Genomic DNA, 21034 nt, shown 5'->3' on the forward strand with positions numbered 1-21034 from the left:
AACACTTGCACTGGTAATTCAGAGAGGACTTAATGCAGCATGGAGGGGCTAAAACAGGATAGAAACAAGTAAAAAAGTGGAGATAGTGGAGGGATCCTTTTAAACTACATTTGTTACTGGAGAAAATATCTGTAGATGTACATAATTATGAGTTTTCCCTGGAGTCTGAATGGAAATACAGAGACCGAGTGGTGTTCTGACTTGTTTGTAAATATATTTGACTCAGATGTCACCACAAAGGCAGCAGGAAAGCTCAGAAGATAGCAAAGGAATCATGATAGTGTGGCTAAGGGACAATGTTTCAGGAATAGGTAGAAAATTTGAAATGGTGATTAGGGATTTTGAGCAGTCTCCCTTTGACTGATTCCTAATGTGTTCAGACAAGCGAGAACTGATGATGAATTCTCTGAGGATAAACAGAAATATGAGGCAAATTTCTAATGATATTTAATTTTTTCTGCTGCTGGAAACAACTCAACAAACTCAAAGAATTTAATAGCTACTTAGCCTAAAAGATTAGCACTATTACATGCAGCAGAACTGACACAGAAAGCATGAGTAGCCCAAGGAAGTAGCTTCAGTATTAATTACAGTAATTATTTATGATGTATTTGTTAAGCAGTGACAGTGCACTAAGGACTGTGTACAGCTGAACCAATGCCTGAAGCAAGCAGGTGCTGACCATCTGCATCTTGGGTCTTTGGTGGGTACTGAAAGTGTTGACAAGGGACTCTAAGCTGGAAAGGAAACTGCTCATATACTCATAGAAGATGTTTAATTTCTCGAAGTACTTATACTGTTATAATACCTAATTGGTTTAAAGTTTGAATGCTTTCTAATAATTTATTCTTACAAAGAAGAAACAAATAATAGCTGTTTTAATAAATGGGACACTGAGATTTGCATGACTAGGGGATGATGATCTTCCTGTACTCAGCCTGAATCCTGCTCAGTTCTGGGCCCTTCACTAAAATGAAGACACTGGGGTGCCAGGGCATGTCCAGAGGAGGGCAATGAACCTGGAGAAGGGTCTGGAGCACAAGTCTGATGAGGAGTGGCTGAAGGAGCTGGGGTTTTTCACTCCCTACAACCGCCTGAAGGAAGGTTGTATCAAGGTGGTCTCTTGGGTTGGTCTCTTCTCTCTCAACTCCTCAAGTTGCACCAGGGATGATTTAGTTTGGATATAAGGAAAAATTTCTTGAGTGAAAGGGTCCTCAAGCATTGGAAAAGGCTGCTCAGGGAAGTAGTTGAGTACCTGCCTGGAGGTATTTAAAAGACTTGCAGATGTGGCACTTAGGCACTCGTGGTTTAGTGGTGGGCTTGGCTTGGTAGAGTTAGTTTAGTGGTTGGAGTTGATAATTTTAAAGGACTGTTCCAACCTAAATGTTCCTATGATTCAAAGGAATGAGGTACCTAAGATCTTCCTATGATTCAAAGGAATGAGGTACCTAAGATCTAAACCCAGCTTCCCACAGTTTTAACAATTCCAGTCCAGTTTACTTCTTTTAGCTGAGATTGACTCTTTTGTTTTCCCTCCCCATCCAGTCTTGCTCCTTTCCCACAGTCCCATTCAACCAGCTACTCATCTGCTTGATCAGGATTTTTATTATTGCTGAACTGTAACTCACCTCTAGCACTGATGTGTAAAGAACCGCTCTTCATTTATTGGAAACTAGTGGTACATCTGATAAACTTACCCACCTCTTCCTCATTTAAGGTACTCCTCAGGTACGAGGGTGTCTGTATTTTTCTGAACACGAGGGCTGTGACAGCATTTCTTCTTATAGTGGACCAACATAGGTAAGCTTTTTGGAAGACTTGACACTGAAGGAGGGATTTGAAAGACCAGAAGATCAGAACTGGAAGGAAATTCCACAATTATACGTAGCAGCAAGACAAAGTATGATTGTGGATGACGTAAAAGAGTATAAAAGTGGTATTTAGACAGATATGTGAAGCATAAAGGTAGGAAAAATATATTGATTTTCAACTGGCAATGAATGAATGACACAGCAGAACAAATAACATGGTAATAAAATGAATATCCTGTTCACAGGCTCAGATGTACAGATGAATTATCCCAGCTGTTTGGGATATTACATCTCAGTTGAGCCATGGTAACTGACTAACTACAAATTTTTCACTTATGGGAAGCATGAAATAAAACGTGCAGGCTTCAACCTCTGCTAGAGATTTTCAGCAGGGTCAGGAGACGCATCTGGTATGGGTATTTGGCAGTGGTTTAAGTCACCATAACTAGTTGTTCATCCAAGTTCTTAGATATGTAGGTATGGGCACACCAAATTTTGCTATGTGCTATCTTCAGAATAGTAGAGTTTGAAGATTCACTGTTCTTCTGCATAAATGCTTAAAAAGACACATTTTTGATCAGTGATTTATTGAAAAACAAACATAGTCCAGACATCGCCAGACAAATATGTGGAGCTGAAGTAAATGTAGTGAGTCCTAAACAGAGAGGTCCCTGATGTGTCAGGCCTGTAAGTGTCCTGCAGAGGCAAAAAGCCTCAGAGCTCTTCTGTTCACTTGTCTGTGATGGTTTCACAGCATCAAACTAATCCAGGGAGGAGCCAGGCCCAACATTTTCACTGGCACCAGTACATCCCACATGCTTATTTACTCTGACTGTCATCAAACTAAAGATAAATCCAGCATCAATATTGCTTTTTTGAAAGGCCTACCAGACAAGATAAATTAAATACAAGCTGCAGCATTCTTTCTGAGTTCACAAAATGGGGAAATTTCAAAAACTGTAACACTGCCTCTATTACCAACGATTTGTAACCCATAATTACATTGATACATGTGCCCTGTCAGCAACAGCAGTGAAATTCATAGTATTTTTTATGTGAAATGTACTGTTTTATTGCATTAATTCACATTTAATGTGTACGCAGTAATAACCATAAAATATGATAACCAAAGTTATGTATTTTCTTCAGAACCTTCATTTAGAGAGCTTTCAAAAGAGTCCAAGGAAATTAAAATATCAGTCAGTTTACCTGCAGGATATAGAGCCAAAGCACTATGCACTGTAATTTCTTTTACAAGCAGCCCCTTCCTCTCATAATATCCTACCTCTGATAAAATACAGTAGTCATAATACTTGTACATATTGTTGAAACTGCTGTGCACAAACCTCAAATTTTAGAACTAGAGGAGACTGCACCACTGGAGAGAAACTGTGTCACTCCTAGTGGCTCAAAGAAAGGAGGGCTGCAATGATGGTATGAAATTCAACCATTTCTTGTCACTAGCATCCATAAAGCAAAAATGTCACACTTAGGGAACAGCTCTTCTTGATAAGGTGCATAAACAAACGAATAAGGACTAAATGGGACCAAAATCTTCAACTCCTCTCTCTTGAAAAACAAAACATCAGTAATAGGGTCTATGGAAGATTAAGAAGAACCAATTTATTTTTGTGGTTTGTCCTATTTTACCAGCTGCCAGGACTAAATTACACCAATGTAATATCATGTCATGATCTACATTATTGAACACAAATCCCCTCTTCATTACAAAAACAATACAAAAAAAAAGGACACAATACAGTCCAAGAAATACACTCTCATTCAAGAAAGAAGCAAAAATAGTTACAGTTTTTTCTGACATTGGACAAAAGTTTTGGGAGAGATAACAAAATAATTAACTCTTCTTTACAGAAGTAAAAATAAAATTTCAGGAACATTTTTACTTGTTCGTCATTTAATTTGAATTGCACATGTGAAAACCAAGCAAGCAGTTGAATAGTTAAGTAATAATTGTACATAAGATTTATACTAGATATAAGAGCAGGAAGCAGAAGTAGAGAATAGATATCACTGGAATCTGAAATATAAAAGCAACCTCTGATAGATTATGATTCATGAGTTGGATGGATTTACTTGGAATGACAGAAGCACGTAACATTTGATGGCAAGAAACTGGCATAATCAGAGCTGGCTTTTATCAGCTTTGGGTTGCCAGAACTTTGTGCCAGTACCTGTCACAGATCAGAAAGAATTTCTCTCTGCTGCAACAAAATATTCAGTAAGAAAAGCATCTTCTTGCCTTCAGACTCCTGAACATTTAAGACTGGTGTAAAGAGAGAAGCTGACTTGGCATAGAAACATAAGAGTTGCCCCTTGACTGAGCGATATCAATTCTAGTGCAGGAAGGAGGTTCCACAGCTACCTCTTCTTAGGTTTTTAATATCAACTAACTAAATACTCTTAGCTCTATAAGAAAATCTCTTTCACATTACACAAGAAACTAAATGATGGGAACAGTACCAGAATTAAATATGCCTTTAATTTGGAGAAAGTTCCATTTGTTACTATCATATGCAATGTTTCACTCCACAGAATCTATTTTTTTAAAATTATTATTTCTTATTATTTCTACCCTTAAAACAGTTTTATTTTGAAATTTCTCTGGTAACTCCGTAACGTTCAATACTTTTCTTGTGTGGAAATCCATGGTACTGAGATACCTGTTATGACTGAATGGGATTCCTGGTAAAACATGCAGGGGAGGTTCATGTCCACTGGTGCAAAATATCAGAAGAAAGCACTTAGTACAAGACTGCAGGGCAGTGACACAGATAAATTCCAAAGCAAAGCACTGAGATCGCTCCTCCTTCCAGAGAAGACTTTTGATTCTCTTTGGAATTTGTTAGTCACCCTTGTGTTCAGCTGATTAAATTTGTTTGTAGATGTCCTGAAGATTATATTGACAGCTATTCCTGCTTACATCTTAAGTGGCAAGATGTTGAAGAGTCTGAGTTGACATGATATGACAAATGGAAAAACTAAATGCACTGTTGTGAAGCACTTACACTCGTTTCCTGATCACCCCGTGGCATTTTGGCTGTGTTGGGACCGGAAGTCAAGTGAATGGATGACATTTGGTTTGGCTAAAATAGCTGTTAATAGTTATTGCTGATTTATGGCTAAACTCCTTCATAAGTACACAGATTAGCAGGGAAGGTGAAAGTTAGCTAGTCAGAAGATTTGTGGAGTTCTTGAGTCTCATTGGTAATTTCACTGGAAAATACATCATGTAAGCCATCAATTTAAAACAATTATGAAGAAAGAAAGCAGAGGGAATAAAAGCTTGATTGAAAATGACCACACAGTGCATGTGTCTGCAACTATTACAAATTATAATATCCCTTTTGGGTGCATCTGCAAATTTAAGACCTGATCTTACTTCTACTTTAGTATAAATCAGAAAAGCAGATCCACTGAAATTATCAGACTTACACTGGGCTAAGGAAAAAGTAAAATTTGCAAGAATTGAAATGTTTTACTTATGTAGCAGATAGTATGATCCACATCATATAAATTTATTGTAAATTTAGTTAGAAAAGGTCTAAATCTGGGTAGCATTTTTTCCTCTCCGGTAACAGTTTTTCTATTGCAAATGAAAGTAGACGTTCTGAAAACAAATTAATTTATCTAAAAAATGTTATTTCTAGGCATGCTTGTTTCTGAGAGAACATTTTTAGGTATCAGAGATGACTGGTTTATGAAGCAGCTACGCAGAGAACAGATATCTACTCATACAGAACCCCTTAATAGTGGCCACAATCATTATCCTCAAGGGGAAAGGTCCCAAATGTGCCACAATACCAAAACCTTTAAAAATAGAAACAATATAAAATGGTGAACGAGTGAAATAAAAATGAAAAGCAGCCATCAGAGGAGTAAAACACTTTCAGGAAGACAATTTAGAGAGGCTCTATATTAAAGACACAAAGAAAATATATGCAATCATTAAAAATACAGAAACAAAAAATCACCTGGCCTATGTTAAATACTAAAGCAGAGAAAGCTGTCAGAAGTAAAGATCGAGAGCTGCATCCAAACAAACAGAAGAGAAAGGAGTATAAATGGCAGAAAGCTGAATACAGAGATGCTGTATGACAGGCCAGAAGGGATTTGAAGGAGTAACAGTAAGGACAGGTAACCTATTAATAAAACTTTTTTCAAACATACCATTACCAGAAAGCCTGGCAGAGATTCAGATGGGACCAATAGGCAATCAAGGTATGAAAGGAATGCTCAGGAAGATGAGGCTATTGCTGGAAAGCTATATTAATTTATTGCATCAGTGTTCATTACAGAAGAGAATGAGGTCCTGATATCAGTCATTTCTTATGGGAGATAAGGCTGAGGAATTGGCTCAAATTCAAGTGTCAATAGAAAAGGCTTTAGAGCAAATTGACACACTGAGCAGTAAGAAATCTCCAGGAACAGATGGTATTCACTGAAGATTTATAACAGAGCCCAAATATAAAATCACTAAACTACTAACAGTGGTGTCTAACCTATTGCCAGAGGAACAGAAGGTGGGAAATGTGACACCAATCTTTATGAAGGACTCCAGAGAGATCTCGGATCCATAGACTGCAAGTCTGCTTTCTGTACAGGCAAAATGGTAAGACTGTAATATAGGATGAGATTAATAGACATCTGGACAAACAGAGTATATTGCACAATACACTGCTCTAGTGAGGGAAGATATTTCTTACAAATGTATTTGAATTTTTTAAAACTCTCAACAAGCATGTGGATTACAGCAATCCTATTGCTTTAGAGTACTTGGGGTTTTAAAAGGCTTTTGATGTATTTCTTCATTAAAGGTTTCTACAAAATAAATTACCATGGGGCTAACAGGAAGCTGCTGCCAAGGATTAGCAAAGACTTAAAGGCAGATGACAAAGAATAGCTGTAAATGGTCAACTTTCTCAACCAGCAAGTTCCCTAAATATCTGTAGTTGGATCTGTATAACTCATCATTCCCCTGTGCTACCTGGCAGAGGGACTTTCTGAGGTGTAAGACAGCAGGGACTTCCAGAGCTCACTGGAAAGAGCAGTGAAGTAAAATGGCAAATAAAGCTCATTATCAATAGGTGCAGGATAATGCATTTTGAGTAAATCAGTCTTGAATACTAAAAGAATGGGCTCTGAATGAACTATTTCTATCCTGGACAGAGAATCCAGGGTTACTGGGGTTCATTCTATAAGATAATCTTCAAGTTGATGGCATAACTGGTGTCAACTACAGTGTTAGGATTTCTTAGGAAAGGAACTGAGAGCAAAACAGAAAACAACATAATAAAACTCATATGTGTAACACATTTGGTGCTGCATACAAGTCCAATTACCCTGTTTCAAAAGCCTTTCAGCAGAACTAAACAGAGGTAAAGATGGCAATAATCTTGGCAAAAAAGCCAACAGCACATTTTATGTTAAAAACATGGCAGACATTTAAAAAGCAAAAAATTATTTCAGGAGTGTAGGTAGTGAATTGTTATTCACTGTTTTTCATCACGTTAAGAAATGGAGCACATTCAGATAACAGCAGTTTTAAAGCAAACAAAAGAAAATGCTTTTATACATCATATAACTGTGGAACTCATTGCTTCAGGGTGGAGACCAAAATTAAAATGAATCAAGAAAAGGATTAGATGAGTCCCTGGGGAAGAGGCTCATTAATGAATTTAAACACAGTTCTACAGATGTTGCCTCTGTTTCAGGAAATCCAAACAACGAACAAAACCTGGAATAGAATAGAAGGGAAAAAGATGCCTCTACATGCTTTGTTTCATAAGTACCTGTCTTTGCCTTCTGTTGGAAACCTTCATGTCACCAGGAAGGCAAGGTTTTCTATAGTTAAGAATTAATCAGTAGTACTATACACTGTAAAGCTTTTTTGTTCTGTGTCGTTAGCAGGGTGACATTAATAGTGAGCTGAAATACAACTTTAACTCATAAGTATTCACTCTGCTGCTTTCAAAATGTAAATTTAGCCTGTGCCTAACTGAAGAAACTTTTAAACTTTTTTTTTTACTTTTACTACTTGCTCTCACTTATACAGAAATGTAGACCAGTAAGATCTCTTCTGCTATTGGATTTGGCTTAATATATCCGGTGTTTGTTTCTACAGAAATTTTGAAAAGAAGAAAAACTATTGATGAGCACATTGTTTAAAAAGGTTTAAAAAGGTCTAAATAGGTTGGAGGGACATGTATCTGTTCACAAACAGACATAGACACAATGCACAGATAAAACCAGAGATGCCAACACAACAGATGAATGTGCCAATAAATTTATTTGAGTTCCTCAATAGAAACTCCTCAAAGTTCATTAAAAAAGGGCAAAGAATATGTACTTTCTATGCTTCCTAATAAGAACTTCTAGTGAGCAAGAAAGGAAGATGAGAAATTTGTTGTCTTGTGTGACTTATATTTCCAAATTCAAACTTGAGAAAGGAGCAAAATTCCTTAGTTTTCTAGCATTTGTTTCAGAAGTATGCAATTTTCCCCTCATCCCAAAGGTCATCCTTTAATTAGACTGCCAGGAGACTTCCTGTGCAGCACCTCCTTTCTTGAGAGCTCCTGCCTAAGTTATGCCTCTATAAGTGAATAAAAGATATGCTCCAGCTTTTCCTCTTTCCATAGTGGAGATACGAGGATATAAAGAGACCCCGCCATCTTCTGTCAAAAACCTGAGATATTTTGGCATAACACAGACACAAATGCAGAACAGCAGAGACAGCAAATTCCTCTAATGTGTATCATGGATACAAACAACCAGTAGAAAGCCTGTTCAAGCAACATCTTCCTCAAACAACTCCAGATCCTGTCAAGTTATGATGGAAAAAAAGGTTTTCTACTGCTCCGTGTAACTCATATGAAAGCTATTTACACACTCATGAATCAAGGTCTTAATTTTAGGCAGACACAGCAGATCAGGTAAACTAAGCTACTTCCCTGAATGAAATCTCACTTGCACAGCTGGGGTAAATTGTGCCACATGCACACAACCCCCATGTGCTCTGTATCTAAGGGCAGCTGTGCTGGGGGGATGGCTGCTGCACAGACACTAAAAGGGACACAGCTGGCTGCACTCATCTCACTTCACACTACCCTATAAAAAAAAGTATTTCTACTCTAAGGAAACCTTTTAGGCTGCCTCTAGAGCCTGCACGCCCTCCACAGGGAGGTTCATCCTCTTTTCTCAGGTAGTATTTAGGATGGGATTAATTGGTCTGTTTTTCTCCATTGGGTATTAGAGGAAGCCTAGCTGAGGGGTTTACACTGGGAGTGTTTTGCTAGATTAGGTGAGGAGAATCCTATCCATGATTTTTAAAAATAAGCATAGCCCATGTCATGGAAATTGCTGCGTGAGTGGAGTAGACACAGTTTGTACCTCAGACTTTGGCTTCCTCAGAAGATACTAAACAAAAGATAAATGGTGCTTCTTGAACAATACTTGTAACCTTATAGTGTAAATGTTAAATAGAAACTGCACAGCCTCAATAAAGCTGGAGGCTGCTATAACGAGCAATTCAATTCAGCACAGAGCCCAAAGGTAGCAATCACAGAGCACTTCAATTCTTTACTCCCACTGCTGTGTACAGCATCAGTACCCAGTTGCCATCAGCATGTGAATGATGTTCTTCTCTCCTTATCTCTTCCTCCCCAAAACTCACTGACATATGAACTGCTGTATCTGGCTCTGCAGAAGTCACAGAGAAGCATCTGAAAGTATACCCGAACCCTTTTATTTTATATTCTGCCTCCCAAGGACTTTTCTGAAAGTTGAAATGTGTATAACAGATAGGAAATAAACGATGACATAATCTAGGGAATTAGTAGAACTCTAACAGCTGATAGAAATACAGGAGATGCAGCTTGGCTTAATTTATGGGAGAGCAATGACAATCCCTGATATCACATCTTCCCTAAGCTTTATTATTCAGTGCCAATAAACTGTGAAAATTAGTGCAATGAAGCCCAATTTGAAAATAGATGTTATTTTGCATTATTATGCAAAACATGCATAGTGGTGTTGCATAAATATAGCATCTACTATGAGATTTACACTTTGCAACTGTGCACTTGACAAACATTTTTCATTCTTGCTTGCAGTTGATACCCTAGTATGTTCTCTGAATGTATTTTTGTCTCACAGAAGTATAGTGCCATGTCTCATTATGTTCCACGTGCAAGCAGTTAGGAGAATATATGCCAGCCACCAGCATTGTACAAGTCAAAAGTGATTTACCATGGATATATGTGCCTCTTGATGAATATTTCTAAGATTATACAGCTGTTGTTTATCAAGTATCATTTATAAAGCATTACACGACAGTAGGTTGTAAAGAATGCATGTGCAAGCTTGTAAAATGAAACATAATGCTTGGCAATTTAAAAAATATATTCATTGTAGATTTAATTGTTGAATAGTTATGTTGATTTATACCACACAAATGGGGACTTTATGATTCACAATGACTTAGCAGACAATGAACTTCATTGCACCACTAAAGTTGGTTTATGGGATTTAGTTGCAAAAAAGGTTAAGTGTGTTTGTAGGGATCAGTCCTGCATTCTCTGCACTGTTGAAACTCTGCACTGTTCTTGACTCCAGTTGTTAAAGCAGAAACACCACTGCAACCAGTCTACCAGCCTGACTGACTGTAAAAGTTCATGAGACAACCACTTACAGCCTTGGATTGATTTGGGTAGCAACACCGGTCCTTTGTCTAATAGGGACAACATTAAATGAAACTTTCTTCAGAAAATTATTTGGTAGCTAAAAGAAAACTGGATTGATAGCCAACCTTCCTTTAGAACCTGATACTTTTAGTTAAAAAAGAAGTAATTCACCAGCAAAAAGCTCAATAGTTTGAGAGGATTATGAAATAAAAAATTGAATTTTTAATTTAATAGTTGTGATATATTTGTGCCTCACCTCTATTTTCCACTATATCTGGACTCCCCAGAGAGACAGTAGATCCCACAACTCCCATGCTACGTCAAAGTGAGACACTGCTAATATCAAACCTGTGTACCGTGAGAGAAGTAGTCCAGTAAGCTGACAGATCAGGGTCATTCAACCTTAATGTTCATAAAGCCCTTGAGACAATATGGCAGTATTTAATTTTTTTAAAGTTTACTTTCAGATGGAATATTTTTAATTTTTATGATTTTTCATATGATGTCTAAATTTCTGAAGTAGCTCTGGTGAAATTGCACTCCTTGATCATCTCTGACACCTCTGTGGACAGTCCTCACTGAGAAGCCTGTTGTTAAATGGGTATGGACAATACGTTTCCTTCCTGTTCTGTAAAAGAAAATATTTTCAGTACCTTGCCTATTTGAATGGTCAGAGAACTTCAATATCATAAGTCTGTATTCTTCATAAATGCTGAAGTCAGTAAATGAAAAGGTTTCCTTAAAAAATTAAAGAGTAGGTCTGACAAGTGTAGTGAGCCAAAAATAATCCAATAATGTTGAATCCCAGATGAATGTATAATTGGATGCTGTTCATCATGGGGCCTATTTTTTTTCTCATAAGAAAAGAGTAAAAAAAAACCCTGTTAGTTTTCTGAATGAGTGAACAGTAACCTTGTAAAATATGTGTAACTGCTCACATACACAGAAAAGTAAATACACACAGCATTCATGCATATGCTTTTGTCATGTGTTTGCACACCTGCGACTCTAGGAAAAAATAAAGCTGTATTATTTCAGGCTCAATGTTAATGCAAAGTGTTTACTTACTGAATATGAGTAATACAAACTGAATCTAAAATGCCACCACAAGAAGAGTGAAAACTTTGCAAAATACATGAGTAGGATTATTAGATTTTTCCAGCTTTGTCAATTTGTCTGTTGCTAACCTATATGCTTTTGACGGTTTCTTTAAGTTATGAGACATTTTCAGTATAGAATGAATTTATGTGTAGCATGCATTTTGTTCTTTCTTTCGCTTGTTTATTTTGAAAGCTTGGATCTGTATTTGTGCTTAGACGTTTGAAAAATGCCAATGCCCTGCATTAACCCACAAACCAAATACTGAATGCAACAGGAATTTCCTACAAATGTGTTGGATGATGAATACTTGGCTTTGATCTCACAGGAACACTTGGAATAGAAAAAATCAGAAGTACTGGAATTCAATTATTATGATAGTTCAATTAACCTCTATTGAACAGATGTAAAAATTATACCTAATTATACACATAGCTGACTTCAGACATGGACCTCTGCCCAACGAGGACTAATCAAAGATCACCAAATTCATTTCACTTCAGACCTTTGCTCTCAGAAATGAGTACTACAGTAAGTGATTTCACCATTAAATATCCCTCTAGCACCATAATCTTTCTAAAAGTCTGTTCACTGCTCAATTTTATACTAAGAAACTTAATGTGATATCCCCAAGTGTTATCACAGAAATTCTAAAGGAAAGGTCACTGATAAAAAGAGGCATTTAAAGTGAGTTTAGCTGAATATTGCTGTAAGCCTACCTCACTCTGACTCCACAGACATACTTCAAAATGCATGAATTTGTACCTACATTTTAAATACATCCTTATTGTGGTGACTAGGAAATGCTCTGAATTTATTCTTTTGCATGAGGTCCAGTGCAAGACTTACATTCTGAGAACCAAAATGGTATACATAATATAAAATGTCCCTGTACAAAATGTATTTTCTGTCTAACCATAAAGTTAATTTCTTTATTATACAGCAAGTTCCTTAACACAGCCTTTCTTTAAGACAGATATGAACACAAATTCTACTCTACTGTATTCTAGGAAAATGTTACCTGCATTGACTGGGCAATGTAATTTTTATTGTTCTCATATTAAAAATACATAAGAAAAAATGAGCACAAAGTTTAAAGGAAGTGTTTCTTTCTCCCAAATATCTTTGTTTTTTCCACTGTCTAACGTACATTATTTGTTCACATAACTTTTCTATTGCTAGCACCATTTTTCAGGAGGAAAAGTATTTTCCATTTCTCCATGAGATTTATTTCTGTTTCTGTGTCTTTTTGAGATTAACTGCACATCAACAGCTCAAGTTCCTGTTCTCTCCTTAGCTATTTTTATGAATACCTTTATTTTCTTACAGCTACTGGTTTCCAGAGGGGATCTGTGGACTGGCATTCAGCAAGAATATCCCGGAATATTCACCACTGTCTTCTGAATAAGAAAAAATTTAACTGCTTTGTTGTAACTTTTTGAATCCCTCTTGATGGAGAAAGCCATCATGTGTCTAGACTCCTTATCAGGTGCTCACCTACACATCCAATTTTTCTTCCTGACATTCTGGTAAATGACCAGCATTCACTGGACCATATTGCCTTGGAAATTACATTGGAATGGAAGTTCTTCATTTTATTTGGGACCTGTGCATCTTGGATTCCCAGTGGATGTTCAATTTAGATTCTGTTGACCACAGCTCTCCTACATTTAATGAAATATCCTTCTTCTGGATTCCTTTAGCAAATATCACACAATACCCTGAGTTAGAAGGGATCCACAAGGATCATTGAAGTCCAGCTCCTGACCCTGCCCAGGACAGCCCCAAGAGTCACCCACGTGCCCAAGAGTTTTGTCCAAACATTTCCTGAGCTTTGTCAGGCTTGGTGCTGTGACCCCTTCTCTGTGGAGCCTCTTCCAGTGCCTGACCATGCTTCGGATCAAGACCCTTTTTGTAATACTTGGCCTAAATATGATGTTGCTTAGATAAAAAACCAGCAAGCAAGATGGGGTGCAGGGAAATGAGAGTCAGGTATTCTCTGTGACAGCGCTGTATATACTCAGGGTCCCTAAGATCTGAATGTAGTGCGCTGTTCCTCAGAGCTGCCAGCATGTTACTGGTAAAAGGATCCAGTCCCACTGGTAAAATTGGTTAGTTTTGAGGAGGCAAAGTATTTATCTTGAACTAGAGAAAGGAAAATCTAGGTACTCTAACCAAATTTATACCATTGGTTTAGAGCTATGGGTAAATGAATATTCTTCAATAGTTTATATGACAGAGAAATGTCTTTCAGTGTTTTGTGCTGTGCAGTCTTCATTTTAATGAGATAGTGTTGACCATTCTGTTTCAGTTGTGTTTACACTGAGCACCTCACCCATGTTTACTGAAGGCTAATAATCTTGTGGAAAGCCAAGCTATTTCAGTTTTTGAACACAGGGAAGTATTTAATGTAATTATATTTCCTTCTAAAACAACCAACAGCTTGGAAACATGGGAAAGTACTTGTGAATGAGTACTTGAATACTGCTGCTATGATTGTTTTTCCTATAATGTATCTCTTTTAAATAATGAAACTTCGTTATTGGCATGATAATCTAGTAAGACATTAAACTTCAAGCCTGTTAACAGTGAGGATATTGTCTCATATTATATATAAATTACAGTTTATGCACTACATTTTATAATTTACAATTATTGTCTCCTATTATCTACAAGCAATTACATTTACAGTAAGCAGGTTGTAAAGACAGCCTTGCTTCCTATACACTAGCGTCCTACATCTTCTCCAAAATCACCTCTGCTAGCTGGCTTTCCTCTTTCATAATCCCTCTGCTGTTGTATCTGTCGTTGCCTCTTCCTTATCTTACTGCCCTTGTTCTTTTCAGATCATTAACTCACCTCCTGCAAAACCTCCCTGATGTATCCACCAGACCATCAGCTCCCTCCTGTGTCACCCTTCTATACTTTATTTTTGCCTCCAGGTGAAGAAAAGTCTGGCAGGACTGGCTGGCAGTTGCTGAGTGGGCAGCCAGGTCATGGGCCCATGTGCTACCAAACACCAAATCCCACATGACAGAATTTCTTTTCCTCAGCAGCACCAACAGCAAAGTCTCTGTTCTCCAGCTAGTCATGAAATTCACAGAACTTGTAACAAACTTACATCTTTGAGACTTTTCACAAATTTAATTGAAGATAACGGCTGAATTAAAAGGTTAATGTGGAAGGAGAGCCAGCAAAAAGGATAACACTGCCATGCCAGGTTTATATGTGGAGAAAATGGAACTAAATTTGACTTCTATAGCTGTAAATTGAAATGTGAAACTTGAAAAGGAGGAGGACTTCTTTTTAGTTCTTTGTTTTTTTAGATGCAATGAAACCTTAAATATCCAGTGTGGTCAAGATCTGTTTCCTGAAACACTCCTGACTATTATATTGCTTGCCTCCCTGCCTGGAAATTTAGGACATAAACTTCTGAAATCTTACCAAATGTTACAGCATATCACTTGTAAGAAATTCTGAAGGCATTTTCACTGGTGAAGAATAAAACCAAATGGAGAAGGCAATACTATTATAAGAAAAATACAGCACTTTTTATAAATTTGTGGATGTAAAAACACAAGACAGTGGAGTTGACTTGAACTCCTACACTCAGGAAGGAATTTGGTCATCTCAGTGGTCAGAGAATTTTGTGGCTGCTTAGACTCAAAACACATGGTGGCAAGGCAGAGAAATTGATGGTTTCACAGTCCAGAATTTTCAAATATAAAAGGAAAAATATTCAAATAATGTGTTTTTCCCTATTATTTTGTTTGAATCTTCCTGAAAATACATACACTCTCTCACTCTAACACGCAAGTATGCTCTATCATCAGACACATCGGTTACTATTGCAGCCGGACTTTTTGAGGACAAACATGTATCATAAAACCATTTTTATATGTGGCATTTTTACTAGCATAGTCTCAGCAGAGGCCCAGGATTGAATAAGCATGAAAATTGAAGTGCCTTTGTATTCAAAAGGATGCTCACTCATCCTTGGTCAGAGTTGAAGGAAGGCAAACACACAAGAGCATATACTGATGGTAGTACTGTAACTGCCTGTAGACAAACCCAGGGTTTTTGTTCCAGACATTTGCTACCCAGCAGAGTCCAAACAAAAACAAAATCATGGTGTGTCATTTGTGCTGTCACTGTAAGACTTTAAAGTAGTGCACTATTTCCTCACGTCTTACTATAACACAACCATTAGTATACTGAGTAATCTGTGTCACGATTGTTTTGCAGAATCTGACGTATCTCAGAGAATCTGGCACTCTGAGAGCAACCAAGACATATTTAACTGGAATAAAAAATAACCTTCAATACAACATGAGAACAATGGAAGTTTTCCATTATATATTGTAAACAAGAAAAATAAGTCACAAATTCTTGTAAAATATTTGAGGGCCAAAGACCAGTCAGGTCAGGACCCTTCTGTGCTATGGGCTGTGAAAGGATTTAGTAAGTGACTCTTCTTTCCCTAAAGACTTATGCTGAAGAACCAGTTAGTTGGGGGAAAAGAAGGAGATAACAACACAGAAGGAGGCAGATTATTGGGAGATAGTAACACAATGTCCAACATAAATAGTTCTTCTTGAAATTATTTTCTATTGCATTTGAAAGCCAAGTCTTAAAAATTCCTTCTTAAACTTGGACCTTGTCAGATAAACAATTTTCACACTCACTTTGGAAGCATATTGAGATGAAAGAAGTAAATAAATTCCTTAACTAAAAAAAATCTCGTGTATTATTAATTGTTCCAAGTATATTCCAGGTTTACTGATGACATTTTAAACTAACTTTCACCAAGATCGTAAATGCCAAAGATGCCTTCTTACAACTGGCCACAGAGAAGGCTGTTCTGAATATGTTGTACATTCCTCTTTTGTTTTGCTTTGTTTTTACTTAAAATTGTGCCCTGATTATTGTATTATTGCACTCAGCTTATTCAGATCTTTTTCTGTAGAAGAGATATTGATTTTTGTGTTAATCAGCAGAAAGCCCAAGCAATGGCACAGAGGAAAACAATAGCAAACAGTAAAAGAATAATGTAAATTTAAAATGGAAACATAAGTTAAGTAGGGCAATGACAAAGTCCACCAGGTAACCAGATGTTGGGGTTAAAATGACAGCATGCCCGATGATGACAATTATCTGCAACGGAAGAGGGAGCTCTCACTGCACTGGCCCTGCCAGCCGGGACAGGTGGGGTGCTTCTTCCAGCTGAGCCTGTGGAGCTGGTGGTGCCCATTCCTTCCCCCTTTATTTTCATTTCTGAATATGATTCAATGCAATTTTCATATTAGTCCTTATAGAAAGCTATAGCAGAACACTCTACAGCAAATTGCAGTCAGATATGAGCAGTGGATGAAAGTCAGTAACACTTACCAAGCCTAGTGGTCAGGGGGATATTTTCTGGAGTTAGGAAGGCACATATTATCCCCATAGCAATAAGTCTGTTTCTTCCTGTATATGCACAAAACCCAAACACCCTGGGAGAAGTAATACAGCATAAATAATAACAAATATCAACCGTGTTTATGACAACTGAGGGTGCAGACTGAAGGCTGAACTCACTGAATTTAATTAGAAGCCTCTGACCTCATCGGGCTGAATGAAACAGTGACAGAGTGATTTTGCAAACCTCCTCAGAGTAGCTATTACCTCTATGCACCACCCTTTCTGGTTTAATAAGCTGTTCCATGTGACTAAGAAAGTAGTCAAAGGTTAACATAGATAAATAGCTGTGTTTTATCCTCCACAGATAAACAATTATGCCTAAGGTCTCAATTACAAATACCCTAGTGGTATTGTTTGTTTGCTAACTTGTTTGTATTGTTTTGGAGATAATTATTTCCAGATAAGCAGAAAAGAATGAAATACTTAAGATTCAATGTGACTCTCTGAAAAAGAAGGCTGGAATGCATCCAGATATTTTGTTTAAAAATTTACTCCAAGTTGGAGACTTTAAAGGCTTGCTGAGGTGTTGAGTGACAATATGAGATGCCCTAGGGTATCTTTCCTAATCCTCAGACACCTCTCCAGAAGGAGGTTGGAATCCTAGGTTTCAGTCAATGAATTGTACCCTGTGGCTCAGCAGTGCTTGCAGGACTGCTTACAAACCCAGAGCAGATCCTGTAATGAACCAACAACTCACAGCAGCAAGGGACCTGTGGTATCTTTACCTGTTAATCTTTCCCTCAGCCATGCCACTCACTTGCAACATGTCAAGGATTGGAGAACAATAGGTTCTCCAACAGTGGGTTGAATTGAACAGTGGGTTCAATTGCCACTCTTGATTCCCTATTCCATGAGATATTTGTTACTGATGTGTAAGATGCTGATGAAGGTAGGTGCAATATATGCATCCATGCAGCAACCATGTCGTTTTAGAAGTAATTGTAGGACTGAACATCTGCCCTAGAGACTAAATTCAGAAAGCAGAGCCAGGGACAAGTATGTTAAGACACTGCAGACAAGAACTTCTATATGTGCTGGTAGAAATTTATATATATATATATATATATGTGTGTGTGTGTGTGTGTGTGTGTATATATATATATATATATATATATATATATATATATATATACTTAAAAATTACATATTTATTGACACACATATCTCCCTGTGACCACTTGCAGTGATTATTACAGCTTTTTATCTCTTGCATTTTACAAGAATTCTAACCAGCAACACAAAATCAAATATTGTAAAAACTTCTAGAAAACCAGGAAGCCTACCATCTACCGAGACTATGAAATTTGTAGATGGACTACAATTATAGAGCAAGAGAGAGTATGTAACTTATGGGCCAGACCCAGTAGCTGGGCATGTGCTATGCCGAAAACTTCAATTTTTTTAAGTTCTCCTCTTGATTCAGTCTTCCATTATTTAGTTGCAGCATTGTAACTATTATTATTGTCCTTCCTTTTTTTTTTTTAATCCTATGTTTGGCATGCTTGCATTCGACTCGTATATTGGTATGATTTTTGAAATATTAACCTAGGTCCCTGACATAAAAGTCCTTTGCATCTGGCACCTGTGCAGGAGCAGAAGTCTTTGCTAGTTTTTGACAAATAGGAAAGTATCTCAGGAAGCATGAATCCAAAAATAATTTTATCAGAACGGTATTGGATTGTTGAGGGCTGAGTGGTATTACTTAAAAAGATGACACAGGGACCTTTGTAACACAGATTTGTTGTTCTTCTCTGATCAGAACTCTAAGCTCGGATCACTGGTGTGATTTACAGAGTACATCCCCTCCATTACTTGCAGGACAGACACTAGCTCATGCTTGTCTGAAGATGTCTAAAGCTTTGACTTATGGCAGCCATTCGGATTCCTCTGCCGGAACACGCAGCCTACAGGACCAGACTGCCATGCAATGTTTCACCAGCACATGTGCAACTGTCCCCACTCCTTCATCCCTTGGTGGCTGGGTTCCAAATCCTCTCATGAAGCTCACTTTGCTGTCACATGCTAGCAGCAAGACTCATTTCCACTCATTATTTCTGGTAACGTCTTTCTGCTAGTGCTTTGTAAAGCAGCAGGCAGAGTAATCCATGTGTTCTGTGAATTCTGTACTGACCGTGATGAGCTGTAAGGACCTTTGCGAGACTGAAATACTTCACTTCCACAGTCAAATACTTGGGTTCCCTGTTAATTTCAGCCCCTCAAATAACACTGATCTGCTACTAGATTCATAATTTCCACCAAGAGAAGATCTAGCAGAAATCTTGGAGGGATTACACATTATCATAAATGTATAAAACAAATCCAGAAATACCAACACAGCTTGAGTTAGACCTCTGTCTTTCCATAAGTTACATTTTTCTTTTTTCTCCACCCAAGCTGTTTCTCCTTATTAGCTAAGTACACGAAGTACTTTAGGCAGATCTCTTTATTTACCTCTGTATTTGTAACAATTTTTCTGTCGTACACTTTTTCCTTGTAATCAGGGTTCCACCTCGTTGTCACTCATTATATGCCAAGGTGACATGATTTCGTACGAACTGGTTTCCTTTCTGCAACTTTACATCCTAAGAGACCTTTACAACCTTTTTTTACTCCCACCAAACGCTCCTCCCATGTTCTTCATATTGTCTTACCATACACTTGCAACCCGATACTCCCTGGCAATCCATCCCGGGGACAACCTCGAAGAGCTGTTCTTTAAACACAATGCACCAAATTATCTCTTCCAATCTTCTCATTACCATTGAAGAGAACGGTCAGGTAACAAATGGGTTAGCTGTTCTAACGCCTTTGCTCTTTGTCTTTTATGCATGCCCTTCTTAAGTCATTACCGAGCTAGTAAAGGCGGCTTTACAGTATCAGTTATACTGGCTGGATTTTTCATTAGCTTTATTTTTTACTTCCTTTATCAAGCATTCAGAAATCATGGCACCCATGTGTTGCTTAGTTTAATTCCCAAGGAGATAATAGAAGACCAGATGATACACAGAAGCCTAAAGGAGTCCCAGATGAGTATTTGTAGCTGCAGATGCTCCCATAATCTCAGCTGCCACCATCAGTTATTATTGCATGAAGGTCTGAGTGCAGCACAGCTTTATTTTTCATCTCTAAAGGTAAAATATCATCTCTGTAACCTAGTAAACATGGAAGACACAAAATTAATTCTCTAAATTTTGTGCACAGACTCCATGTTCCTTCCTGCCAGTATCTTGCAGAAAAAAACCCCCAACCAACAACCTATGAATATTGCTAGGGATTCAGTTGTTGTTATTATTAACACCTTGGGATTTTTATCATGTCCTTAGCTAAGTGCTGGCTGTTGCAAATGTTCATGTAAGTGTGCTCCATGCTTAGTGGGATTCTGGATTTTTTGTCTGCTAGCTGGTATTCAGATCCTGAAGGATATTTTTTTCTCCCCTTCAGTAAAGGAAGCTTTTCATTAAGGAAAGCAATTTTACATTCTGAGTCTCAAGTATTTTGCAGTTTTATACGAGCTGATGTCTCCAGACTATATGAAAACAGATATCTGGGAGGCTCTTTATGTCAGCCTGTTTTAATAGTTGCTGACCCTAGTGGATCAGCACATCCTTATGGATGGGCAATTCTGTTTCAGATAGACATCATTGCCTCCGTATAGCCAACAAATATTATCCAGCTCAGGATCCACCTGGGAATCAGAGTCTCTCACCAAAATTCTTAAGGCCATGACAAGTAACTCAGAGCTGAAATTCCTCTAGTTTTCCACTCAGTTAATTAACAGTCTCTCCAAGCATGTGTCTATATGTGAGGCTGGCAATTAACAGCTGCTACTTTTAATAAGACTTTAATTTCTGCTTTCACATTTGTAAATATACAAATACATCTGGTGTAGTCTTATCCATCATGTATTGACCTTCTCCAACAGATTGTGAAATTCTCTGCGTTAAACTGTTCTTTGACCTTCTTTTC

The sequence above is a fragment of the Melospiza georgiana genome, chromosome 1 (genome assembly GCF_028018845.1).
Source record: "Melospiza georgiana isolate bMelGeo1 chromosome 1, bMelGeo1.pri, whole genome shotgun sequence".
In the NCBI taxonomy this organism is placed as follows: domain Eukaryota; kingdom Metazoa; phylum Chordata; class Aves; order Passeriformes; family Passerellidae; genus Melospiza; species Melospiza georgiana.